Source organism: Engystomops pustulosus, chromosome 9, assembly GCF_040894005.1.
Source record: "Engystomops pustulosus chromosome 9, aEngPut4.maternal, whole genome shotgun sequence".
Taxonomy (NCBI): domain Eukaryota; kingdom Metazoa; phylum Chordata; class Amphibia; order Anura; family Leptodactylidae; genus Engystomops; species Engystomops pustulosus.
Genome location: NC_092419.1, coordinates 5,066,382 through 5,085,568, shown reverse-complemented (window position 1 = coordinate 5,085,568; position 19,187 = coordinate 5,066,382). Strand labels below are relative to the sequence as shown.

General features: G+C 47.7%; 61 non-coding genes across 61 annotated transcripts; all 61 read left to right on the top strand.

Annotated features, from left to right (window-relative positions):
- Positions 1–75: 75 nt before the first annotated feature.
- Positions 76–147, top strand: TRNAE-CUC (transfer RNA glutamic acid (anticodon CUC)). Its single transcript has one exon. It is a non-coding gene; the product is annotated as a tRNA-Glu (tRNA).
- A 136-nt stretch (positions 148–283) lies between these two features.
- On the top strand, positions 284–355 carry TRNAE-CUC (transfer RNA glutamic acid (anticodon CUC)). The gene has a single exon. It is a non-coding gene; the product is annotated as a tRNA-Glu (tRNA).
- A 344-nt stretch (positions 356–699) lies between these two features.
- TRNAE-CUC (transfer RNA glutamic acid (anticodon CUC)) lies at positions 700–771 on the top strand. The gene has a single exon. It is a non-coding gene; the product is annotated as a tRNA-Glu (tRNA).
- A 136-nt stretch (positions 772–907) lies between these two features.
- TRNAE-CUC (transfer RNA glutamic acid (anticodon CUC)) lies at positions 908–979 on the top strand. Its single transcript has one exon. It is a non-coding gene; the product is annotated as a tRNA-Glu (tRNA).
- Positions 980–1,115: 136 nt separating this feature from the next.
- On the top strand, positions 1,116–1,187 carry TRNAE-CUC (transfer RNA glutamic acid (anticodon CUC)). Its single transcript has one exon. It is a non-coding gene; the product is annotated as a tRNA-Glu (tRNA).
- Positions 1,188–1,323: 136 nt separating this feature from the next.
- Positions 1,324–1,395, top strand: TRNAE-CUC (transfer RNA glutamic acid (anticodon CUC)). Its single transcript has one exon. It is a non-coding gene; the product is annotated as a tRNA-Glu (tRNA).
- Positions 1,396–1,531: 136 nt separating this feature from the next.
- On the top strand, positions 1,532–1,603 carry TRNAE-CUC (transfer RNA glutamic acid (anticodon CUC)). The gene has a single exon. It is a non-coding gene; the product is annotated as a tRNA-Glu (tRNA).
- Positions 1,604–1,739: 136 nt separating this feature from the next.
- Positions 1,740–1,811, top strand: TRNAE-CUC (transfer RNA glutamic acid (anticodon CUC)). The gene has a single exon. It is a non-coding gene; the product is annotated as a tRNA-Glu (tRNA).
- Positions 1,812–2,156: 345 nt separating this feature from the next.
- On the top strand, positions 2,157–2,228 carry TRNAE-CUC (transfer RNA glutamic acid (anticodon CUC)). Its single transcript has one exon. It is a non-coding gene; the product is annotated as a tRNA-Glu (tRNA).
- A 136-nt stretch (positions 2,229–2,364) lies between these two features.
- TRNAE-CUC (transfer RNA glutamic acid (anticodon CUC)) lies at positions 2,365–2,436 on the top strand. The gene has a single exon. It is a non-coding gene; the product is annotated as a tRNA-Glu (tRNA).
- Positions 2,437–2,572: 136 nt separating this feature from the next.
- On the top strand, positions 2,573–2,644 carry TRNAE-CUC (transfer RNA glutamic acid (anticodon CUC)). The gene has a single exon. It is a non-coding gene; the product is annotated as a tRNA-Glu (tRNA).
- Positions 2,645–2,780: 136 nt separating this feature from the next.
- On the top strand, positions 2,781–2,852 carry TRNAE-CUC (transfer RNA glutamic acid (anticodon CUC)). The gene has a single exon. It is a non-coding gene; the product is annotated as a tRNA-Glu (tRNA).
- A 136-nt stretch (positions 2,853–2,988) lies between these two features.
- TRNAE-CUC (transfer RNA glutamic acid (anticodon CUC)) lies at positions 2,989–3,060 on the top strand. Its single transcript has one exon. It is a non-coding gene; the product is annotated as a tRNA-Glu (tRNA).
- A 344-nt stretch (positions 3,061–3,404) lies between these two features.
- On the top strand, positions 3,405–3,476 carry TRNAE-CUC (transfer RNA glutamic acid (anticodon CUC)). The gene has a single exon. It is a non-coding gene; the product is annotated as a tRNA-Glu (tRNA).
- A 136-nt stretch (positions 3,477–3,612) lies between these two features.
- Positions 3,613–3,684, top strand: TRNAE-CUC (transfer RNA glutamic acid (anticodon CUC)). Its single transcript has one exon. It is a non-coding gene; the product is annotated as a tRNA-Glu (tRNA).
- Positions 3,685–3,820: 136 nt separating this feature from the next.
- Positions 3,821–3,892, top strand: TRNAE-CUC (transfer RNA glutamic acid (anticodon CUC)). The gene has a single exon. It is a non-coding gene; the product is annotated as a tRNA-Glu (tRNA).
- A 136-nt stretch (positions 3,893–4,028) lies between these two features.
- On the top strand, positions 4,029–4,100 carry TRNAE-CUC (transfer RNA glutamic acid (anticodon CUC)). The gene has a single exon. It is a non-coding gene; the product is annotated as a tRNA-Glu (tRNA).
- A 136-nt stretch (positions 4,101–4,236) lies between these two features.
- On the top strand, positions 4,237–4,308 carry TRNAE-CUC (transfer RNA glutamic acid (anticodon CUC)). Its single transcript has one exon. It is a non-coding gene; the product is annotated as a tRNA-Glu (tRNA).
- A 344-nt stretch (positions 4,309–4,652) lies between these two features.
- On the top strand, positions 4,653–4,724 carry TRNAE-CUC (transfer RNA glutamic acid (anticodon CUC)). Its single transcript has one exon. It is a non-coding gene; the product is annotated as a tRNA-Glu (tRNA).
- A 136-nt stretch (positions 4,725–4,860) lies between these two features.
- Positions 4,861–4,932, top strand: TRNAE-CUC (transfer RNA glutamic acid (anticodon CUC)). The gene has a single exon. It is a non-coding gene; the product is annotated as a tRNA-Glu (tRNA).
- Positions 4,933–5,068: 136 nt separating this feature from the next.
- On the top strand, positions 5,069–5,140 carry TRNAE-CUC (transfer RNA glutamic acid (anticodon CUC)). Its single transcript has one exon. It is a non-coding gene; the product is annotated as a tRNA-Glu (tRNA).
- A 136-nt stretch (positions 5,141–5,276) lies between these two features.
- TRNAE-CUC (transfer RNA glutamic acid (anticodon CUC)) lies at positions 5,277–5,348 on the top strand. Its single transcript has one exon. It is a non-coding gene; the product is annotated as a tRNA-Glu (tRNA).
- A 345-nt stretch (positions 5,349–5,693) lies between these two features.
- Positions 5,694–5,765, top strand: TRNAE-CUC (transfer RNA glutamic acid (anticodon CUC)). Its single transcript has one exon. It is a non-coding gene; the product is annotated as a tRNA-Glu (tRNA).
- Positions 5,766–5,901: 136 nt separating this feature from the next.
- On the top strand, positions 5,902–5,973 carry TRNAE-CUC (transfer RNA glutamic acid (anticodon CUC)). Its single transcript has one exon. It is a non-coding gene; the product is annotated as a tRNA-Glu (tRNA).
- A 136-nt stretch (positions 5,974–6,109) lies between these two features.
- On the top strand, positions 6,110–6,181 carry TRNAE-CUC (transfer RNA glutamic acid (anticodon CUC)). Its single transcript has one exon. It is a non-coding gene; the product is annotated as a tRNA-Glu (tRNA).
- A 136-nt stretch (positions 6,182–6,317) lies between these two features.
- Positions 6,318–6,389, top strand: TRNAE-CUC (transfer RNA glutamic acid (anticodon CUC)). The gene has a single exon. It is a non-coding gene; the product is annotated as a tRNA-Glu (tRNA).
- A 136-nt stretch (positions 6,390–6,525) lies between these two features.
- On the top strand, positions 6,526–6,597 carry TRNAE-CUC (transfer RNA glutamic acid (anticodon CUC)). Its single transcript has one exon. It is a non-coding gene; the product is annotated as a tRNA-Glu (tRNA).
- Positions 6,598–6,941: 344 nt separating this feature from the next.
- TRNAE-CUC (transfer RNA glutamic acid (anticodon CUC)) lies at positions 6,942–7,013 on the top strand. Its single transcript has one exon. It is a non-coding gene; the product is annotated as a tRNA-Glu (tRNA).
- Positions 7,014–7,149: 136 nt separating this feature from the next.
- Positions 7,150–7,221, top strand: TRNAE-CUC (transfer RNA glutamic acid (anticodon CUC)). The gene has a single exon. It is a non-coding gene; the product is annotated as a tRNA-Glu (tRNA).
- Positions 7,222–7,357: 136 nt separating this feature from the next.
- TRNAE-CUC (transfer RNA glutamic acid (anticodon CUC)) lies at positions 7,358–7,429 on the top strand. The gene has a single exon. It is a non-coding gene; the product is annotated as a tRNA-Glu (tRNA).
- Positions 7,430–7,773: 344 nt separating this feature from the next.
- TRNAE-CUC (transfer RNA glutamic acid (anticodon CUC)) lies at positions 7,774–7,845 on the top strand. Its single transcript has one exon. It is a non-coding gene; the product is annotated as a tRNA-Glu (tRNA).
- Positions 7,846–7,981: 136 nt separating this feature from the next.
- Positions 7,982–8,053, top strand: TRNAE-CUC (transfer RNA glutamic acid (anticodon CUC)). Its single transcript has one exon. It is a non-coding gene; the product is annotated as a tRNA-Glu (tRNA).
- Positions 8,054–8,397: 344 nt separating this feature from the next.
- TRNAE-CUC (transfer RNA glutamic acid (anticodon CUC)) lies at positions 8,398–8,469 on the top strand. Its single transcript has one exon. It is a non-coding gene; the product is annotated as a tRNA-Glu (tRNA).
- A 136-nt stretch (positions 8,470–8,605) lies between these two features.
- Positions 8,606–8,677, top strand: TRNAE-CUC (transfer RNA glutamic acid (anticodon CUC)). Its single transcript has one exon. It is a non-coding gene; the product is annotated as a tRNA-Glu (tRNA).
- A 136-nt stretch (positions 8,678–8,813) lies between these two features.
- On the top strand, positions 8,814–8,885 carry TRNAE-CUC (transfer RNA glutamic acid (anticodon CUC)). Its single transcript has one exon. It is a non-coding gene; the product is annotated as a tRNA-Glu (tRNA).
- Positions 8,886–9,021: 136 nt separating this feature from the next.
- TRNAE-CUC (transfer RNA glutamic acid (anticodon CUC)) lies at positions 9,022–9,093 on the top strand. The gene has a single exon. It is a non-coding gene; the product is annotated as a tRNA-Glu (tRNA).
- Positions 9,094–9,229: 136 nt separating this feature from the next.
- TRNAE-CUC (transfer RNA glutamic acid (anticodon CUC)) lies at positions 9,230–9,301 on the top strand. Its single transcript has one exon. It is a non-coding gene; the product is annotated as a tRNA-Glu (tRNA).
- Positions 9,302–9,437: 136 nt separating this feature from the next.
- On the top strand, positions 9,438–9,509 carry TRNAE-CUC (transfer RNA glutamic acid (anticodon CUC)). The gene has a single exon. It is a non-coding gene; the product is annotated as a tRNA-Glu (tRNA).
- A 345-nt stretch (positions 9,510–9,854) lies between these two features.
- TRNAE-CUC (transfer RNA glutamic acid (anticodon CUC)) lies at positions 9,855–9,926 on the top strand. The gene has a single exon. It is a non-coding gene; the product is annotated as a tRNA-Glu (tRNA).
- A 136-nt stretch (positions 9,927–10,062) lies between these two features.
- TRNAE-CUC (transfer RNA glutamic acid (anticodon CUC)) lies at positions 10,063–10,134 on the top strand. The gene has a single exon. It is a non-coding gene; the product is annotated as a tRNA-Glu (tRNA).
- Positions 10,135–10,270: 136 nt separating this feature from the next.
- Positions 10,271–10,342, top strand: TRNAE-CUC (transfer RNA glutamic acid (anticodon CUC)). The gene has a single exon. It is a non-coding gene; the product is annotated as a tRNA-Glu (tRNA).
- A 136-nt stretch (positions 10,343–10,478) lies between these two features.
- TRNAE-CUC (transfer RNA glutamic acid (anticodon CUC)) lies at positions 10,479–10,550 on the top strand. The gene has a single exon. It is a non-coding gene; the product is annotated as a tRNA-Glu (tRNA).
- A 136-nt stretch (positions 10,551–10,686) lies between these two features.
- TRNAE-CUC (transfer RNA glutamic acid (anticodon CUC)) lies at positions 10,687–10,758 on the top strand. The gene has a single exon. It is a non-coding gene; the product is annotated as a tRNA-Glu (tRNA).
- Positions 10,759–11,103: 345 nt separating this feature from the next.
- TRNAE-CUC (transfer RNA glutamic acid (anticodon CUC)) lies at positions 11,104–11,175 on the top strand. The gene has a single exon. It is a non-coding gene; the product is annotated as a tRNA-Glu (tRNA).
- Positions 11,176–11,311: 136 nt separating this feature from the next.
- TRNAE-CUC (transfer RNA glutamic acid (anticodon CUC)) lies at positions 11,312–11,383 on the top strand. Its single transcript has one exon. It is a non-coding gene; the product is annotated as a tRNA-Glu (tRNA).
- A 136-nt stretch (positions 11,384–11,519) lies between these two features.
- TRNAE-CUC (transfer RNA glutamic acid (anticodon CUC)) lies at positions 11,520–11,591 on the top strand. Its single transcript has one exon. It is a non-coding gene; the product is annotated as a tRNA-Glu (tRNA).
- Positions 11,592–11,727: 136 nt separating this feature from the next.
- On the top strand, positions 11,728–11,799 carry TRNAE-CUC (transfer RNA glutamic acid (anticodon CUC)). The gene has a single exon. It is a non-coding gene; the product is annotated as a tRNA-Glu (tRNA).
- Positions 11,800–12,143: 344 nt separating this feature from the next.
- On the top strand, positions 12,144–12,215 carry TRNAE-CUC (transfer RNA glutamic acid (anticodon CUC)). Its single transcript has one exon. It is a non-coding gene; the product is annotated as a tRNA-Glu (tRNA).
- A 344-nt stretch (positions 12,216–12,559) lies between these two features.
- Positions 12,560–12,631, top strand: TRNAE-CUC (transfer RNA glutamic acid (anticodon CUC)). The gene has a single exon. It is a non-coding gene; the product is annotated as a tRNA-Glu (tRNA).
- Positions 12,632–12,975: 344 nt separating this feature from the next.
- Positions 12,976–13,047, top strand: TRNAE-CUC (transfer RNA glutamic acid (anticodon CUC)). The gene has a single exon. It is a non-coding gene; the product is annotated as a tRNA-Glu (tRNA).
- Positions 13,048–13,391: 344 nt separating this feature from the next.
- TRNAE-CUC (transfer RNA glutamic acid (anticodon CUC)) lies at positions 13,392–13,463 on the top strand. The gene has a single exon. It is a non-coding gene; the product is annotated as a tRNA-Glu (tRNA).
- A 552-nt stretch (positions 13,464–14,015) lies between these two features.
- TRNAE-CUC (transfer RNA glutamic acid (anticodon CUC)) lies at positions 14,016–14,087 on the top strand. Its single transcript has one exon. It is a non-coding gene; the product is annotated as a tRNA-Glu (tRNA).
- A 344-nt stretch (positions 14,088–14,431) lies between these two features.
- On the top strand, positions 14,432–14,503 carry TRNAE-CUC (transfer RNA glutamic acid (anticodon CUC)). The gene has a single exon. It is a non-coding gene; the product is annotated as a tRNA-Glu (tRNA).
- A 344-nt stretch (positions 14,504–14,847) lies between these two features.
- On the top strand, positions 14,848–14,919 carry TRNAE-CUC (transfer RNA glutamic acid (anticodon CUC)). The gene has a single exon. It is a non-coding gene; the product is annotated as a tRNA-Glu (tRNA).
- A 344-nt stretch (positions 14,920–15,263) lies between these two features.
- Positions 15,264–15,335, top strand: TRNAE-CUC (transfer RNA glutamic acid (anticodon CUC)). The gene has a single exon. It is a non-coding gene; the product is annotated as a tRNA-Glu (tRNA).
- Positions 15,336–15,887: 552 nt separating this feature from the next.
- Positions 15,888–15,959, top strand: TRNAE-CUC (transfer RNA glutamic acid (anticodon CUC)). The gene has a single exon. It is a non-coding gene; the product is annotated as a tRNA-Glu (tRNA).
- Positions 15,960–16,512: 553 nt separating this feature from the next.
- Positions 16,513–16,584, top strand: TRNAE-CUC (transfer RNA glutamic acid (anticodon CUC)). Its single transcript has one exon. It is a non-coding gene; the product is annotated as a tRNA-Glu (tRNA).
- Positions 16,585–18,176: 1,592 nt separating this feature from the next.
- On the top strand, positions 18,177–18,248 carry TRNAE-CUC (transfer RNA glutamic acid (anticodon CUC)). The gene has a single exon. It is a non-coding gene; the product is annotated as a tRNA-Glu (tRNA).
- A 136-nt stretch (positions 18,249–18,384) lies between these two features.
- Positions 18,385–18,456, top strand: TRNAE-CUC (transfer RNA glutamic acid (anticodon CUC)). Its single transcript has one exon. It is a non-coding gene; the product is annotated as a tRNA-Glu (tRNA).
- A 136-nt stretch (positions 18,457–18,592) lies between these two features.
- On the top strand, positions 18,593–18,664 carry TRNAE-CUC (transfer RNA glutamic acid (anticodon CUC)). The gene has a single exon. It is a non-coding gene; the product is annotated as a tRNA-Glu (tRNA).
- A 344-nt stretch (positions 18,665–19,008) lies between these two features.
- On the top strand, positions 19,009–19,080 carry TRNAE-CUC (transfer RNA glutamic acid (anticodon CUC)). Its single transcript has one exon. It is a non-coding gene; the product is annotated as a tRNA-Glu (tRNA).
- The last annotated feature ends 107 nt before the right edge of the window (positions 19,081–19,187 follow it).

Below are 19,187 nucleotides of genomic sequence, written 5' to 3'. Positions count from 1 at the left end.
GCATGATGTGTTCTTAGGTACTGCATATCAAGATAATTTATCAGCTGTACCTCTTCAAAGTAATAAGGCGTCCTCTCCCTGGTGGTCTAGTGGCTAGGATTCGGCGCTCTCACCGCCGCGGCCCGGGTTCGATTCCCGGTCAGGGAAAATGGCACATTTTTTTCTTGCTGGTTTCCAGTCGTCTCCTGTTAAAATGACCTGTTTGTTAGCATGATGTGTTCTTAGGTACTGCATATCAAGATAATTTATCAGCTGTACCTCTTCAAAGTAATAAGGCGTCCTCTCCCTGGTGGTCTAGTGGCTAGGATTCGGCGCTCTCACCGCCGCGGCCCGGGTTCGATTCCCGGTCAGGGAAAATGGCACATTTTTTTCTTGCTGGTTTCCAGTCCTCTCCTGTTAAAATTACCTGTTTGTTAGCATGATGTGTTCTTAGGTACTGCATATCAAGATAATTTATCAGCTGTACCTCTTCAAAGTAATAAGGCGTCCTCTCCCTGGTGGTCTAGTGGCTAGGATTCGGCGCTCTCACCGCCGCAGCCTGGGTTCGATTCCCGGTCAGGGAAAATTGCACATTTTTTTCTTGCTGGTCTCCAGTCCTCTCCTGTTAAAATGACCTGTTTGTTAGCATGATGTGTTCTTAGGTACTGCATATCAAGATAATTTATCAGCTGTACCTCTTCAAAGTAATAAGGCGTCCTCTCCCTGGTGGTCTAGTGGCTAGGATTCGGCGCTCTCACCGCCGCGGCCCGGGTTCGATTCCCGGTCAGGGAAAATGGCACATTTTTTTCTTGCTGGTTTCCAGTCCTCTCCTGTTAAAATTACCTGTTTGTTAGCATGATGTGTTCTTAGGTACTGCATATCAAGATAATTTATCAGCTGTACCTCTTCAAAGTAATAAGGCATCCTCTCCCTGGTGGTCTAGTGGCTAGGATTCGGCGCTCTCACCGCCGCGGCCCGGGTTCGATTCCCGGTCAGGGAAAATGGCACATTTTTTTCTTGCTGGTTTCCAGTCCTCTCCTGTTAAAATGACCTGTTTGTTAGCATGATGTGTTCTTAGGTACTGCATATCAAGATAATTTATCAGCTGTACCTCTTCAAAGTAATAAGGCGTCCTCTCCCTGGTGGTCTAGTGGCTAGGATTCGGCGCTCTCACCGCCGCGGCCCGGGTTCGATTCCCGGTCAGGGAAAATGGCACATTTTTTTCTTGCTGGTTTCCAGTCGTCTCCTGTTAAAATGACCTGTTTGTTAGCATGATGTGTTCTTAGGTACTGCATATCAAGATAATTTATCAGCTGTACCTCTTCAAAGTAATAAGGCGTCCTCTCCCTGGTGGTCTAGTGGCTAGGATTCGGCGCTCTCACCGCCGCGGCCCGGGTTCGATTCCCGGTCAGGGAAAATGGCACATTTTTTTCTTGCTGGTTTCCAGTCCTCTCCTGTTAAAATTACCTGTTTGTTAGCATGATGTGTTCTTAGGTACTGCATATCAAGATAATTTATCAGCTGTACCTCTTCAAAGTAATAAGGCGTCCTCTCCCTGGTGGTCTAGTGGCTAGGATTCGGCGCTCTCACCGCCGCGGCCCGGGTTCGATTCCCGGTCAGGGAAAATGGCACATTTTTTTCTTGCTGGTTTCCAGTCCTCTCCTGTTAAAATTACCTGTTTGTTAGCATGATGTGTTCTTAGGTACTGCATATCAAGATAATTTATCAGCTGTACCTCTTCAAAGTAATAAGGCGTCCTCTCCCTGGTGGTCTAGTGGCTAGGATTCGGCGCTCTCACCGCCGCGGCCCGGGTTCGATTCCCGGTCAGGGAAAATGGCACATTTTTTTTCTTGCTGGTTTCCAGTCCTCTCCTGTTAAAATTACCTGTTTGTTAGCATGATGTGTTCTTAGGTACTGCATATCAAGATAATTTATCAGCTGTACCTCTTCAAAGTAATAAGGCGTCCTCTCCCTGGTGGTCTAGTGGCTAGGATTCGGCGCTCTCACCGCCGCGGCCCGGGTTCAATTCCCGGTCAGGGAAAATGGCACATTTTTTTCTTGCTGGTTTCCAGTCCTCTCCTGTTAAAATTACCTGTTTGTTAGCATGATGTGTTCTTAGGTACTGCATATCAAGATAATTTATCAGCTGTACCTCTTCAAAGTAATAAGGCGTCCTCTCCCTGGTGGTCTAGTGGCTAGGATTCGGCGCTCTCACCGCCGCGGCCCGGGTTCGATTCCCGGTCAGGGAAAATTGCACATTTTTTTCTTGCTGGTCTCCAGTCCTCTCCTGTTAAAATGACCTGTTTGTTAGCATGATGTGTTCTTAGGTACTGCATATCAAGATAATTTATCAGCTGTACCTCTTCAAAGTAATAAGGCGTCCTCTCCCTGGTGGTCTAGTGGCTAGGATTCGGCGCTCTCACCGCCGCGGCCCGGGTTCGATTCCCGGTCAGGGAAAATGGCACATTTTTTTCTTGCTGGTTTCCAGTCCTCTCCTGTTAAAATTACCTGTTTGTTAGCATGATGTGTTCTTAGGTACTGCATATCAAGATAATTTATCAGCTGTACCTCTTCAAAGTAATAAGGCGTCCTCTCCCTGGTGGTCTAGTGGCTAGGATTCGGCGCTCTCACCGCCGCGGCCCGGGTTCGATTCCCGGTCAGGGAAAATGGCACATTTTTTTCTTGCTGGTTTCCAGTCCTCTCCTGTTAAAATGACCTGTTTGTTAGCATGATGTGTTCTTAGGTACTGCATATCAAGATAATTTATCAGCTGTACCTCTTCAAAGTAATAAGGCGTCCTCTCCCTGGTGGTCTAGTGGCTAGGATTCGGCGCTCTCACCGCCGCGGCCCGGGTTCGATTCCCGGTCAGGGAAAATGGCACATTTTTTTCTTGCTGGTTTCCAGTCGTCTCCTGTTAAAATTACCTGTTTGTTAGCATGATGTGTTCTTAGGTACTGCATATCAAGATAATTTATCAGCTGTACCTCTTCAAAGTAATAAGGCGTCCTCTCCCTGGTGGTCTAGTGGCTAGGATTCGGCGCTCTCACCGCCGCGGCCCGGGTTCGATTCCCGGTCAGGGAAAATGGCACATTTTTTTCTTGCTGGTTTCCAGTCGTCTCCTGTTAAAATGACCTGTTTGTTAGCATGATGTGTTCTTAGGTACTGCATATCAAGATAATTTATCAGCTGTACCTCTTCAAAGTAATAAGGCGTCCTCTCCCTGGTGGTCTAGTGGCTAGGATTCGGCGCTCTCACCGCCGCGGCCCGGGTTCAATTCCCGGTCAGGGAAAATGGCACATTTTTTTCTTGCTGGTTTCCAGTCCTCTCCTGTTAAAATTACCTGTTTGTTAGCATGATGTGTTCTTAGGTACTGCATATCAAGATAATTTATCAGCTGTACCTCTTCAAAGTAATAAGGCGTCCTCTCCCTGGTGGTCTAGTGGCTAGGATTCGGCGCTCTCACCGCCGCGGCCCGGGTTCGATTCCCGGTCAGGGAAAATGGCACATTTTTTTCTTGCTGGTTTCCAGTCCTCTCCTGTTAAAATTACCTGTTTGTTAGCATGATGTGTTCTTAGGTACTGCATATCAAGATAATTTATCAGCTGTACCTCTTCAAAGTAATAAGGCGTCCTCTCCCTGGTGGTCTAGTGGCTAGGATTCGGCGCTCTCACCGCCGCGGCCCGGGTTCGATTCCCGGTCAGGGAAAATGGCACATTTTTTTCTTGCTGGTTTCCAGTCCTCTCCTGTTAAAATGACCTGTTTGTTAGCATGATGTGTTCTTAGGTACTGCATATCAAGATAATTTATCAGCTGTACCTCTTCAAAGTAATAAGGCGTCCTCTCCCTGGTGGTCTAGTGGCTAGGATTCGGCGCTCTCACCGCCGCGGCCCGGGTTCGATTCCCGGTCAGGGAAAATGGCACATTTTTTTCTTGCTGGTTTCCAGTCGTCTCCTGTTAAAATTACCTGTTTGTTAGCATGATGTGTTCTTAGGTACTGCATATCAAGATAATTTATCAGCTGTACCTCTTCAAAGTAATAAGGCGTCCTCTCCCTGGTGGTCTAGTGGCTAGGATTCGGCGCTCTCACCGCCGCGGCCCGGGTTCGATTCCCGGTCAGGGAAAATGGCACATTTTTTTCTTGCTGGTTTCCAGTCGTCTCCTGTTAAAATGACCTGTTTGTTAGCATGATGTGTTCTTAGGTACTGCATATCAAGATAATTTATCAGCTGTACCTCTTCAAAGTAATAAGGCGTCCTCTCCCTGGTGGTCTAGTGGCTAGGATTCGGCGCTCTCACCGCCGCGGCCCGGGTTCGATTCCCGGTCAGGGAAAATGGCACATTTTTTTCTTGCTGGTTTCCAGTCCTCTCCTGTTAAAATTACCTGTTTGTTAGCATGATGTGTTCTTAGGTACTGCATATCAAGATAATTTATCAGCTGTACCTCTTCAAAGTAATAAGGCGTCCTCTCCCTGGTGGTCTAGTGGCTAGGATTCGGCGCTCTCACCCCCGCAGCCTGGGTTCGATTCCCGGTCAGGGAAAATTGCACATTTTTTTCTTGCTGGTCTCCAGTCCTCTCCTGTTAAAATGACCTGTTTGTTAGCATGATGTGTTCTTAGGTACTGCATATCAAGATAATTTATCAGCTGTACCTCTTCAAAGTAATAAGGCGTCCTCTCCCTGGTGGTCTAGTGGCTAGGATTCGGCGCTCTCACCGCCGCGGCCCGGGTTCGATTCCCGGTCAGGGAAAATGGCACATTTTTTTCTTGCTGGTTTCCAGTCCTCTCCTGTTAAAATTACCTGTTTGTTAGCATGATGTGTTCTTAGGTACTGCATATCAAGATAATTTATCAGCTGTACCTCTTCAAAGTAATAAGGCGTCCTCTCCCTGGTGGTCTAGTGGCTAGGATTCGGCGCTCTCACCGCCGCGGCCCGGGTTCGATTCCCGGTCAGGGAAAATGGCACATTTTTTTCTTGCTGGTTTCCAGTCGTCTCCTGTTAAAATGACCTGTTTGTTAGCATGATGTGTTCTTAGGTACTGCATATCAAGATAATTTATCAGCTGTACCTCTTCAAAGTAATAAGGCGTCCTCTCCCTGGTGGTCTAGTGGCTAGGATTCGGCGCTCTCACCGCCGCGGCCCGGGTTCGATTCCCGGTCAGGGAAAATGGCACATTTTTTTCTTGCTGGTTTCCAGTCCTCTCCTGTTAAAATTACCTGTTTGTTAGCATGATGTGTTCTTAGGTACTGCATATCAAGATAATTTATCAGCTGTACCTCTTCAAAGTAATAAGGCGTCCTCTCCCTGGTGGTCTAGTGGCTAGGATTCGGCGCTCTCACCGCCGCGGCCCGGGTTCGATTCCCGGTCAGGGAAAATGGCACATTTTTTTTCTTGCTGGTTTCCAGTCCTCTCCTGTTAAAATTACCTGTTTGTTAGCATGATGTGTTCTTAGGTACTGCATATCAAGATAATTTATCAGCTGTACCTCTTCAAAGTAATAAGGCGTCCTCTCCCTGGTGGTCTAGTGGCTAGGATTCGGCGCTCTCACCGCCGCGGCCCGGGTTCAATTCCCGGTCAGGGAAAATGGCACATTTTTTTCTTGCTGGTTTCCAGTCCTCTCCTGTTAAAATTACCTGTTTGTTAGCATGATGTGTTCTTAGGTACTGCATATCAAGATAATTTATCAGCTGTACCTCTTCAAAGTAATAAGGCGTCCTCTCCCTGGTGGTCTAGTGGCTAGGATTCGGCGCTCTCACCGCCGCGGCCCGGGTTCGATTCCCGGTCAGGGAAAATTGCACATTTTTTTCTTGCTGGTCTCCAGTCCTCTCCTGTTAAAATGACCTGTTTGTTAGCATGATGTGTTCTTAGGTACTGCATATCAAGATAATTTATCAGCTGTACCTCTTCAAAGTAATAAGGCGTCCTCTCCCTGGTGGTCTAGTGGCTAGGATTCGGCGCTCTCACCGCCGCGGCCCGGGTTCGATTCCCGGTCAGGGAAAATGGCACATTTTTTTCTTGCTGGTTTCCAGTCGTCTCCTGTTAAAATGACCTGTTTGTTAGCATGATGTGTTCTTAGGTACTGCATATCAAGATAATTTATCAGCTGTACCTCTTCAAAGTAATAAGGCGTCCTCTCCCTGGTGGTCTAGTGGCTAGGATTCGGCGCTCTCACCGCCGCGGCCCGGGTTCGATTCCCGGTCAGGGAAAATGGCACATTTTTTTCTTGCTGGTTTCCAGTCGTCTCCTGTTAAAATGACCTGTTTGTTAGCATGATGTGTTCTTAGGTACTGCATATCAAGATAATTTATCAGCTGTACCTCTTCAAAGTAATAAGGCGTCCTCTCCCTGGTGGTCTAGTGGCTAGGATTCGGCGCTCTCACCGCCGCGGCCCGGGTTCGATTCCCGGTCAGGGAAAATGGCACATTTTTTTCTTGCTGGTTTCCAGTCCTCTCCTGTTAAAATTACCTGTTTGTTAGCATGATGTGTTCTTAGGTACTGCATATCAAGATAATTTATCAGCTGTACCTCTTCAAAGTAATAAGGCGTCCTCTCCCTGGTGGTCTAGTGGCTAGGATTCGGCGCTCTCACCGCCGCGGCCCGGGTTCGATTCCCGGTCAGGGAAAATGGCACATTTTTTTCTTGCTGGTTTCCAGTCCTCTCCTGTTAAAATTACCTGTTTGTTAGCATGATGTGTTCTTAGGTACTGCATATCAAGATAATTTATCAGCTGTACCTCTTCAAAGTAATAAGGCGTCCTCTCCCTGGTGGTCTAGTGGCTAGGATTCGGCGCTCTCACCGCCGCGGCCCGGGTTCAATTCCCGGTCAGGGAAAATGGCACATTTTTTTCTTGCTGGTTTCCAGTCCTCTCCTGTTAAAATTACCTGTTTGTTAGCATGATGTGTTCTTAGGTACTGCATATCAAGATAATTTATCAGCTGTACCTCTTCAAAGTAATAAGGCGTCCTCTCCCTGGTGGTCTAGTGGCTAGGATTCGGCGCTCTCACCGCCGCGGCCCGGGTTCGATTCCCGGTCAGGGAAAATTGCACATTTTTTTCTTGCTGGTCTCCAGTCCTCTCCTGTTAAAATGACCTGTTTGTTAGCATGATGTGTTCTTAGGTACTGCATATCAAGATAATTTATCAGCTGTACCTCTTCAAAGTAATAAGGCGTCCTCTCCCTGGTGGTCTAGTGGCTAGGATTCGGCGCTCTCACCGCCGCGGCCCGGGTTCGATTCCCGGTCAGGGAAAATGGCACATTTTTTTCTTGCTGGTTTCCAGTCCTCTCCTGTTAAAATTACCTGTTTGTTAGCATGATGTGTTCTTAGGTACTGCATATCAAGATAATTTATCAGCTGTACCTCTTCAAAGTAATAAGGCGTCCTCTCCCTGGTGGTCTAGTGGCTAGGATTCGGCGCTCTCACCGCCGCGGCCCGGGTTCGATTCCCGGTCAGGGAAAATGGCACATTTTTTTCTTGCTGGTTTCCAGTCCTCTCCTGTTAAAATGACCTGTTTGTTAGCATGATGTGTTCTTAGGTACTGCATATCAAGATAATTTATCAGCTGTACCTCTTCAAAGTAATAAGGCGTCCTCTCCATGGTGGTCTAGTGGCTAGGATTCGGCGCTCTCACCGCCGCGGCCCGGGTTCGATTCCCGGTCAGGGAAAATGGCACATTTTTTTCTTGCTGGTTTCCAGTCGTCTCCTGTTAAAATTACCTGTTTGTTAGCATGATGTGTTCTTAGGTACTGCATATCAAGATAATTTATCAGCTGTACCTCTTCAAAGTAATAAGGCGTCCTCTCCCTGGTGGTCTAGTGGCTAGGATTCGGCGCTCTCACCGCCGCGGCCCGGGTTCGATTCCCGGTCAGGGAAAATGGCACATTTTTTTCTTGCTGGTTTCCAGTCGTCTCCTGTTAAAATGACCTGTTTGTTAGCATGATGTGTTCTTAGGTACTGCATATCAAGATAATTTATCAGCTGTACCTCTTCAAAGTAATAAGGCGTCCTCTCCCTGGTGGTCTAGTGGCTAGGATTCGGCGCTCTCACCGCCGCGGCCCGGGTTCGATTCCCGGTCAGGGAAAATGGCACATTTTTTTCTTGCTGGTTTCCAGTCCTCTCCTGTTAAAATTACCTGTTTGTTAGCATGATGTGTTCTTAGGTACTGCATATCAAGATAATTTATCAGCTGTACCTCTTCAAAGTAATAAGGCGTCCTCTCCCTGGTGGTCTAGTGGCTAGGATTCGGCGCTCTCACCGCCGCGGCCCGGGTTCAATTCCCGGTCAGGGAAAATGGCACATTTTTTTCTTGCTGGTTTCCAGTCCTCTCCTGTTAAAATTACCTGTTTGTTAGCATGATGTGTTCTTAGGTACTGCATATCAAGATAATTTATCAGCTGTACCTCTTCAAAGTAATAAGGCGTCCTCTCCCTGGTGGTCTAGTGGCTAGGATTCGGCGCTCTCACCGCCGCGGCCCGGGTTCGATTCCCGGTCAGGGAAAATTGCACATTTTTTTCTTGCTGGTCTCCAGTCCTCTCCTGTTAAAATGACCTGTTTGTTAGCATGATGTGTTCTTAGGTACTGCATATCAAGATAATTTATCAGCTGTACCTCTTCAAAGTAATAAGGCGTCCTCTCCCTGGTGGTCTAGTGGCTAGGATTCGGCGCTCTCACCGCCGCGGCCCGGGTTCGATTCCCGGTCAGGGAAAATGGCACATTTTTTTCTTGCTGGTTTCCAGTCCTCTCCTGTTAAAATTACCTGTTTGTTAGCATGATGTGTTCTTAGGTACTGCATATCAAGATAATTTATCAGCTGTACCTCTTCAAAGTAATAAGGCGTCCTCTCCCTGGTGGTCTAGTGGCTAGGATTCGGCGCTCTCACCGCCGCGGCCCGGGTTCGATTCCCGGTCAGGGAAAATGGCACATTTTTTTCTTGCTGGTTTCCAGTCCTCTCCTGTTAAAATGACCTGTTTGTTAGCATGATGTGTTCTTAGGTACTGCATATCAAGATAATTTATCAGCTGTACCTCTTCAAAGTAATAAGGCGTCCTCTCCCTGGTGGTCTAGTGGCTAGGATTCGGCGCTCTCACCGCCGCGGCCCGGGTTCGATTCCCGGTCAGGGAAAATGGCACATTTTTTTCTTGCTGGTTTCCAGTCGTCTCCTGTTAAAATTACCTGTTTGTTAGCATGATGTGTTCTTAGGTACTGCATATCAAGATAATTTATCAGCTGTACCTCTTCAAAGTAATAAGGCGTCCTCTCCCTGGTGGTCTAGTGGCTAGGATTCGGCGCTCTCACCGCCGCGGCCCGGGTTCGATTCCCGGTCAGGGAAAATGGCACATTTTTTTCTTGCTGGTTTCCAGTCGTCTCCTGTTAAAATGACCTGTTTGTTAGCATGATGTGTTCTTAGGTACTGCATATCAAGATAATTTATCAGCTGTACCTCTTCAAAGTAATAAGGCGTCCTCTCCCTGGTGGTCTAGTGGCTAGGATTCGGCGCTCTCACCGCCGCGGCCCGGGTTCGATTCCCGGTCAGGGAAAATGGCACATTTTTTTCTTGCTGGTTTCCAGTCCTCTCCTGTTAAAATTACCTGTTTGTTAGCATGATGTGTTCTTAGGTACTGCATATCAAGATAATTTATCAGCTGTACCTCTTCAAAGTAATAAGGCGTCCTCTCCCTGGTGGTCTAGTGGCTAGGATTCGGCGCTCTCACCGCCGCAGGCCTGGGTTCGATTCCCGGTCAGGGAAAATTGCACATTTTTTTCTTGCTGGTCTCCAGTCCTCTCCTGTTAAAATGACCTGTTTGTTAGCATGATGTGTTCTTAGGTACTGCATATCAAGATAATTTATCAGCTGTACCTCTTCAAAGTAATAAGGCGTCCTCTCCCTGGTGGTCTAGTGGCTAGGATTCGGCGCTCTCACCGCCGCGGCCCGGGTTCGATTCCCGGTCAGGGAAAATGGCACATTTTTTTCTTGCTGGTTTCCAGTCCTCTCCTGTTAAAATTACCTGTTTGTTAGCATGATGTGTTCTTAGGTACTGCATATCAAGATAATTTATCAGCTGTACCTCTTCAAAGTAATAAGGCGTCCTCTCCCTGGTGGTCTAGTGGCTAGGATTCGGCGCTCTCACCGCCGCGGCCCGGGTTCGATTCCCGGTCAGGGAAAATGGCACATTTTTTTCTTGCTGGTTTCCAGTCCTCTCCTGTTAAAATGACCTGTTTGTTAGCATGATGTGTTCTTAGGTACTGCATATCAAGATAATTTATCAGCTGTACCTCTTCAAAGTAATAAGGCGTCCTCTCCCTGGTGGTCTAGTGGCTAGGATTCGGCGCTCTCACCGCCGCGGCCCGGGTTCGATTCCCGGTCAGGGAAAATGGCACATTTTTTTCTTGCTGGTTTCCAGTCGTCTCCTGTTAAAATGACCTGTTTGTTAGCATGATGTGTTCTTAGGTACTGCATATCAAGATAATTTATCAGCTGTACCTCTTCAAAGTAATAAGGCGTCCTCTCCCTGGTGGTCTAGTGGCTAGGATTCGGCGCTCTCACCGCCGCGGCCCGGGTTCGATTCCCGGTCAGGGAAAATGGCACATTTTTTTCTTGCTGGTTTCCAGTCCTCTCCTGTTAAAATGACCTGTTTGTTAGCATGATGTGTTCTTAGGTACTGCATATCAAGATAATTTATCAGCTGTACCTCTTCAAAGTAATAAGGCGTCCTCTCCCTGGTGGTCTAGTGGCTAGGATTCGGCGCTCTCACCGCCGCGGCCCGGGTTCGATTCCCGGTCAGGGAAAATGGCACATTTTTTTTCTTGCTGGTTTCCAGTCCTCTCCTGTTAAAATTACCTGTTTGTTAGCATGATGTGTTCTTAGGTACTGCATATCAAGATAATTTATCAGCTGTACCTCTTCAAAGTAATAAGGCGTCCTCTCCCTGGTGGTCTAGTGGCTAGGATTCGGCGCTCTCACCGCCGCGGCCCGGGTTCAATTCCCGGTCAGGGAAAATGGCACATTTTTTTCTTGCTGGTTTCCAGTCCTCTCCTGTTAAAATTACCTGTTTGTTAGCATGATGTGTTCTTAGGTACTGCATATCAAGATAATTTATCAGCTGTACCTCTTCAAAGTAATAAGGCGTCCTCTCCCTGGTGGTCTAGTGGCTAGGATTCGGCGCTCTCACCGCCGCGGCCCGGGTTCGATTCCCGGTCAGGGAAAATTGCACATTTTTTTCTTGCTGGTCTCCAGTCCTCTCCTGTTAAAATGACCTGTTTGTTAGCATGATGTGTTCTTAGGTACTGCATATCAAGATAATTTATCAGCTGTACCTCTTCAAAGTAATAAGGCGTCCTCTCCCTGGTGGTCTAGTGGCTAGGATTCGGCGCTCTCACCGCCGCGGCCCGGGTTCGATTCCCGGTCAGGGAAAATGGCACATTTTTTTCTTGCTGGTTTCCAGTCCTCTCCTGTTAAAATTACCTGTTTGTTAGCATGATGTGTTCTTAGGTACTGCATATCAAGATAATTTATCAGCTGTACCTCTTCAAAGTAATAAGGCGTCCTCTCCCTGGTGGTCTAGTGGCTAGGATTCGGCGCTCTCACCGCCGCGGCCCGGGTTCGATTCCCGGTCAGGGAAAATGGCACATTTTTTTCTTGCTGGTTTCCAGTCGTCTCCTGTTAAAATGACCTGTTTGTTAGCATGATGTGTTCTTAGGTACTGCATATCAAGATAATTTATCAGCTGTACCTCTTCAAAGTAATAAGGCGTCCTCTCCCTGGTGGTCTAGTGGCTAGGATTCGGCGCTCTCACCGCCGCGGCCCGGGTTCGATTCCCGGTCAGGGAAAATGGCACATTTTTTTCTTGCTGGTCTCCAGTCCTCTCCTGTTAAAATTACCTGTTTGTTAGCATGATGTGTTCTTAGGTACTGCATATCAAGATAATTTATCAGCTGTACCTCTTCAAAGTAATAAGGCGTCCTCTCCCTGGTGGTCTAGTGGCTAGGATTCGGCGCTCTCACCGCCGCGGCCCGGGTTCGATTCCCGGTCAGGGAGAATGGCACATTTTTTTCTTGCTGGTTTCCAGTCCTCTCCTGTTAAAATTACCTGTTTGTTAGCATGATGTGTTCTTAGGTACTGCATATCAAGATAATTTATCAGCTGTACCTCTTCAAAGTAATAAGGCGTCCTCTCCCTGGTGGTCTAGTGGCTAGGATTCGGCGCTCTCACCGCCGCGGCCCGGGTTCGATTCCCGGTCAGGGAAAATGGCACATTTTTTTCTTGCTGGTCTCCAGTCCTCTCCTGTTAAAATGACCTGTTTGTTAGCATGATGTGTTCTTAGGTACTGCATATCAAGATAATTTATCAGCTGTACCTCTTCAAAGTAATAAGGCGTCCTCTCCCTGGTGGTCTAGTGGCTAGGATTCGGCGCTCTCACCGCCGCGGCCCGGGTTCGATTCCCGGTCAGGGAGAATGGCACATTTTTTTCTTGCTGGTTTCCAGTCCTCTCCTGTTAAAATTACCTGTTTGTTAGCATGATGTGTTCTTAGGTACTGCATATCAAGATAATTTATCAGCTGTACCTCTTCAAAGTAATAAGGCGTCCTCTCCCTGGTGGTCTAGTGGCTAGGATTCGGCGCTCTCACCGCCGCGGCCCGGGTTCGATTCCCGGTCAGGGAAAATTGCACATTTTTTTCTTGCTGGTCTCCAGTCCTCTCCTGTTAAAATTACCTGTTTGTTAGCATGATGTGTTCTTAGGTACTGCATATCAAGATAATTTATCAGCTGTACCTCTTCAAAGTAATAAGGCGTCCTCTCCCTGGTGGTCTAGTGGCTAGGATTCGGCGCTCTCACCGCCGCGGCCCGGGTTCGATTCCCGGGCAGGGAAAATGGCACATTTTTTTCTTGCTGGTTTCCAGTCCTCTCCTGTTAAAATGACCTGTTTGTTAGCATGATGTGTTCTTAGGTACTGCATATCAAGATAATTTATCAGCTGTACCTCTTCAAAGTAATAAGGCGTCCTCTCCCTGGTGGTCTAGTGGCTAGGATTCGGCGCTCTCACCGCCGCGGCCCGGGTTCGATTCCCGGTCAGGGAAAATGGCACATTTTTTTCTTGCTGGTTTCCAGTCCTCTCCTGTTAAAATTACCTGTTTGTTAGCATGATGTGTTCTTAGGTACTGCATATCAAGATAATTTATCAGCTGCACCTCTTCAAAGTAATAAGGCATCCTCTCCCTGGTGGTCTAGTGGCTAGGATTCGGCGCTCTCACCGCTGTGGCCTGGGTTCGATTCCCAGTCAGGGAAAATGGCACATTTTTTTCTTGCTGGTTTCCAGTCCTCTCCTGTTAAAATGACCTGTTTGTTAGCATGATGTGTTCTTAGGTACTGCATATCAAGATAATTTATCAGCTGTACCTCTTCAAAGTAATAAGGCGTCCTCTCCCTGGTGGTCTAGTGGCTAGGATTCGGCGCTCTCACCGCCGCGGCCCGGGTTCGATTCCCGGTCAGGGAAAATGGCACATTTTTTTCTTGCTGGTTTCCAGTCCTCTCCTGTTAAAATTACCTGTTTGTTAGCATGATGTGTTCTTAGGTACTGCATATCAAGATAATTTATCAGCTGTACCTCTTCAAGGTAATAAGGCGTCCTCTCCCTGGTGGTCTAGTGGCTAGGCTTCGGCGCTCTCACCGCCGCGGCCCGGGTTCGATTCCCGGTCAGGGAAAATGGCACATTTTTTTCTTGCTGGTTTCCAGTCCTCTCCTGTTAAAATTACCTGTTTGTTAGCATGATGTGTTCTTAGGTACTGCATATCAAGATAATTTATCAGCTGTACCTCTTCAAAGTAATAAGGCGTCCTCTCCCTGGTGGTCTAGTGGCTAGGATTCGACGCTCTCACCGCCGCGGCCCGGGTTCGATTCCCGGTCAGGGAGAATGGCACATTTTTTTCTTGCTGGTTTCCAGTCCTCTCCTGTTAAAATTACCTGTTTGTTAGCATGATGTGTTCTTAGGTACTGCATATCAAGATAATTTATCAGCTGTACCTCTTCAAAGTAATAAGGCGTCCTCTCCCTGGTGGTCTAGTGGCTAGGATTCGGCGCTCTCACCGCCGCGGCCCGGGTTCGATTCCCGGTCAGGGAAAATGGCACATTTTTTTCTTGCTGGTCTCCAGTCCTCTCCTGTTAAAATGACCTGTTTGTTAGCATGATGTGTTCTTAGGTACTGCATATCAAGATAATTTATCAGCTGTACCTCTTCAAAGTAATAAGGCGTCCTCTCCCTGGTGGTCTAGTGGCTAGGATTCGGCGCTCTCACCGCCGCGGCCCGGGTTCGATTCCCGGTCAGGGAGAATGGCACATTTTTTTCTTGCTGGTTTCCAGTCCTCTCCTGTTAAAATTACCTGTTTGTTAGCATGATGTGTTCTTAGGTACTGCATATCAAGATAATTTATCAGCTGTACCTCTTCAAAGTAATAAGGCGTCCTCTCCCTGGTGGTCTAGTGGCTAGGATTCGGCGCTCTCACCGCCGCGGCCCGGGTTCGATTCCCGGTCAGGGAAAATTGCACATTTTTTTCTTGCTGGTCTCCAGTCCTCTCCTGTTAAAATTACCTGTTTGTTAGCATGATGTGTTCTTAGGTACTGCATATCAAGATAATTTATCAGCTGTACCTCTTCAAAGTAATAAGGCGTCCTCTCCCTGGTGGTCTAGTGGCTAGGATTCGGCGCTCTCACCGCCGCGGCCCGGGTTCGATTCCCGGGCAGGGAAAATGGCACATTTTTTTCTTGCTGGTTTCCAGTCCTCTCCTGTTAAAATGACCTGTTTGTTAGCATGATGTGTTCTTAGGTACTGCATATCAAGATAATTTATCAGCTGTACCTCTTCAAAGTAATAAGGCGTCCTCTCCCTGGTGGTCTAGTGGCTAGGATTCGGCGCTCTCACCGCCGCGGCCCGGGTTCGATTCCCGGTCAGGGAAAATGGCACATTTTTTTCTTGCTGGTTTCCAGTCCTCTCCTGTTAAAATGACCTGTTTGTTAGCATGATGTGTTCTTAGGTACTGCATATCAAGATAATTTATCAGCTGCACCTCTTCAAAGTAATAAGGCATCCTCTCCCTGGTGGTCTAGTGGCTAGGATTCGGCGCTCTCACCGCTGTGGCCTGGGTTCGATTCCCAGTCAGGGAAAATGGCACATTTTTTTCTTGCTGGTTTCCAGTCCTCTCCTGTTAAAATGACCTGTTTGTTAGCATGATGTGTTCTTAGGTACTGCATATCAAGATAATTTATCAGCTGTACCTCTTCAAAGTAATAAGGCGTCCTCTCCCTGGTGGTCTAGTGGCTAGGATTCGGCGCTCTCACCGCCGCGGCCCGGGTTCGATTCCCGGTCAGGGAAAATGGCACATTTTTTTCTTGCTGGTTTCCAGTCCTCTCCTGTTAAAATTACCTGTTTGTTAGCATGATGTGTTCTTAGGTACTGCATATCAAGATAATTTATCAGCTGTACCTCTTCAAGGTAATAAGGCGTCCTCTCCCTGGTGGTCTAGTGGCTAGGCTTCGGCGCTCTCACCGCCGCGGCCCGGGTTCGATTCCCGGTCAGGGAAAATGGCACATTTTTTTCTTGCTGGTTTCGAGTCCTCTCCTGTTAAAATTACCTGTTTGTTAGCATGATGTGTTCTTAGGTACTGCATATCAAGATAATTTATCAGCTGTACCTCTTCAAAGTAATAAGGCGTCCTCTCCCTGGTGGTCTAGTGGCTAGCATTCGGCGCTCTCACCGCTGCGGCCCGGGTTCGATTCCCGGTCAGGGAAAATGGCACATTTTTTTCTTGCTGGTTTCCAGTCCTCTCCTGTTAAAATGACCTGTTTGTTAGCATGATGTGTTCTTAGGTACTGCATATCAAGATAATTTATCAGCTGTACCTCTTCAAAGTAATAAGGCGTCCTCTCCCTGGTGGTCTAGTGGCTAGGATTCGGCGCTCTCACCGCCGCGGCCCGGGTTCGATTCCCGGTCAGGGAAAATGGCACATTTTTTTTCTTGCTGGTTTCCAGTCCTCTCCTGTTAAAATTACCTGTTTGTTAGCATGATGTGTTCTTAGGTACTGCATATCAAGATAATTTATCAGCTGTACCTCTTCAAAGTAATAAGGCGTCCTCTCCCTGGTGGTCTAGTGGCTAGGATTCGGCGCTCTCACCGCCGCGGCCCGGGTTCAATTCCCGGTCAGGGAAAATGGCACATTTTTTTCTTGCTGGTTTCCAGTCCTCTCCTGTTAAAATTACCTGTTTGTTAGCATGATGTGTTCTTAGGTACTGCATATCAAGATAATTTATCAGCTGTACCTCTTCAAAGTAATAAGGCGTCCTCTCCCTGGTGGTCTAGTGGCTAGGATTTGGCGCTCTCACCGCCGCGGCCCGGGTTCGATTCCCGGTCAGGGAAAATGGCACATTTTTTTCTTGCTGGTTTCCAGTCCTCTCCTGTTAAAATTACCTGTTTGTTAGCATGATGTGTTCTTAGGTACTGCATATCAAGATAATTTATCAGCTGTACCTCTTCAAAGTAATAAGGCGTCCTCTCCCTGGTGGTCTAGTGGCTAGGATTCGGCGCTCTCACCGCCGCGGCCCGGGTTCGATTCCCGGTCAGGGAAAATGGCACATTTTTTTCTTGCTGGTTTCCAGTCCTCTCCTGTTAAAATTACCTGTTTGTTAGCATGATGTGTTCTTAGGTACTGCATATCAAGATAATTTATCAGCTGTACCTCTTCAAAGTAATAAGGCGTCCTCTCTCTGGTGGTCTAGTGGCTAGGATTCGGCGCTCTCACCGCCGCGGCCCGGGTTCGATTCCCGGTCAGGGAAAATTGCAAATTTTTTTCTTGCTGGTTTCCAGTCCTCTCCTGTTAAAATGACCTGTTTGTTAGCATGATGTGTTCTTAGGTACTGCATATCAAGATAATTTATCAGCTGTACCTCTTCAAAGTAATAAGGCGTCCTCTCCCTGGTGGTCTAGTGGCTAGGATTTGGCGCTCTCACCGCCGCGGCCCGGGTTCGATTCCCGGTCAGGGAAAATGGCACATTTTTTTCTTGCTGGTCTCCAGTCCTCTCCTGTTAAAATGACCTGTTTGTTAGCATGATGTGTTCTTAGGTACTGCATATCAAGATAATTTATCAGCTGTACCTCTTCAAAGTAATAAGGCGTCCTCTCCCTGGTGGTCTAGTGGCTAGGATTCGGCGTTCTCACCGCCGCGGCCCGGGTTCGATTCCCGGTCAGGGAGAATGGCACATTTTTTTCTTGCTGGTTTCCAGTCCTCTCCTGTTAAAATTACCTGTTTGTTAGCATGATGTGTTCTTAGGTACTGCATATCAAGATAATTTATCAGCTGTACCTCTTCAAAGTAATAAGGCGTCCTCTCCCTGGTGGTCTAGTGGCTAGGATTCGGCGCTCTCACCGCTGCGGCCCGGGTTCGATTCCCAGTCAGGGAAAATGGCACATTTTTTTCTTGCTGGTTTCCAGTCCTCTCCTGTTAAAATGACCTGTTTGTTAGCATGATGTGTTCTTAGGTACTGCATATCAAGATAATTTATCAGCTGTACCTCTTCAAGGTAATAAGGCGTCCTCTCCCTGATGGTCTAGTGGCTAGGATTCGGCGTTCTCACCGCCGCGGCCCGGGTTCGATTCCCGGTCAGGGAGAATGGCACATTTTTTTCTTGCTGGTTTCCAGTCCTCTCCTGTTAAAATGACCTGTTTGTTAGCATGATGTGTTCTTAGGTACTGCATATCAAGATAATTTATCAGCTGTACCTCTTCAAAGTAATAAGGCGTCCTCTCCCTGGTGGTCTAGTGGCTAGGATTTGGCGCTCTCACCGCCGCGGCCCGGGTTCGATTCCCGGTCAGGGAAAATGGCACATTTTTTTCTTGCTGGTCTCCAGTCCTCTCCTGTTAAAATGACCTGTTTGTTAGCATGATGTGTTCTTAGGTACTGCATATCAAGATAATTTATCAGCTGTACCTCTTCAAAGTAATAAGGCGTCCTCTCCCTGGTGGTCTAGTGGCTAGGATTCGGCGTTCTCACCGCCGCGGCCCGGGTTCGATTCCCGGTCAGGGAAAATGGCACATTTTTTTCTTGCTGGTTTCCAGTCCTCTCCTGTTAAAATGACCTGTTTGTTAGCATGATGTGTTCTTAGGTACTGCATATCAAGATAATTTATCAGCTGTACCTCTTCAAAGTAATAAAGCGTCCTCTCCCTGGTGGTCTAGTGGCTAGGATTCGGCGCTCTCACCGCCGCGGCCCGGGTTCGATTCCCGGTCAGGGAAAATGGCACATTTTTTTCTTGCTGGTTTCCAGTCCTCTCCTGTTAAAATTACCTGTTTGTTAGCATGATGTGTTCTTAGGTACTGCATATCAAGATAATTTATCAGCTGTACCTCTTCAAAGTAATAAGGCGTCCTCTCCCTGGTGGTCTAGTGGCTAGGATTCGGCGCTCTCACCGCCGCGGCCCGGGTTCGATTCCCGGTCAGGGAAAATGGCACATTTTTTTCTTGCTGGTCTCCAGTCCTCTCCTGTTAAAATGACCTGTTTGTTAGCATGATGTGTTCTTAGGTACTGCATATCAAGATAATTTATCAGCTGTACCTCTTCAAAGTAATAAGGCGTCCTCTCCCTGGTGGTCTAGTGGCTAGGATTCGGCGCTCTCACCGCCGCGGCCCGGGTTCGATTCCCGGTCAGGGAAAATGGCACATTTTTTTCTTGCTAGTTTCCAGTCCTCTCCTGTTAAAATTACCTGTTTGTTAGCATGATGTGTTCTTAGGTACTGCATATCAAGATAATTTATCAGCTGTACCTCTTCAAAGTAATAAGGCGTCCTCTCCCTGGTGGTCTAGTGGCTAGGATTTGGCGCTCTCACCGCCGCGGCCCGGGTTCGATTCCCGGTCAGGGAAAATGGCACATTTTTTTCTTGCTGGTTTCCAGTCCTCTCCTGTTAAAATTACCTGTTTGTTAGCATGATGTGTTCTTAGGTACTGCATATCAAGATAATTTATCAGCTGTACCTCTTCAAAGTAATAAGGCGTCCTCTCCCTGGTGGTCTAGTGGCTAGGATTCGGCGCTCTCACCGCCGCGGCCCGGGTTCGATTCCCGGTCAGGGAAAATGGCACATTTTTTTCTTGCTGGTTTCCAGTCCTCTCCTGTTAAAATTACCTGTTTGTTAGCATGATGTGTTCTTAGGTACTGCATATCAAGATAATTTATCAGCT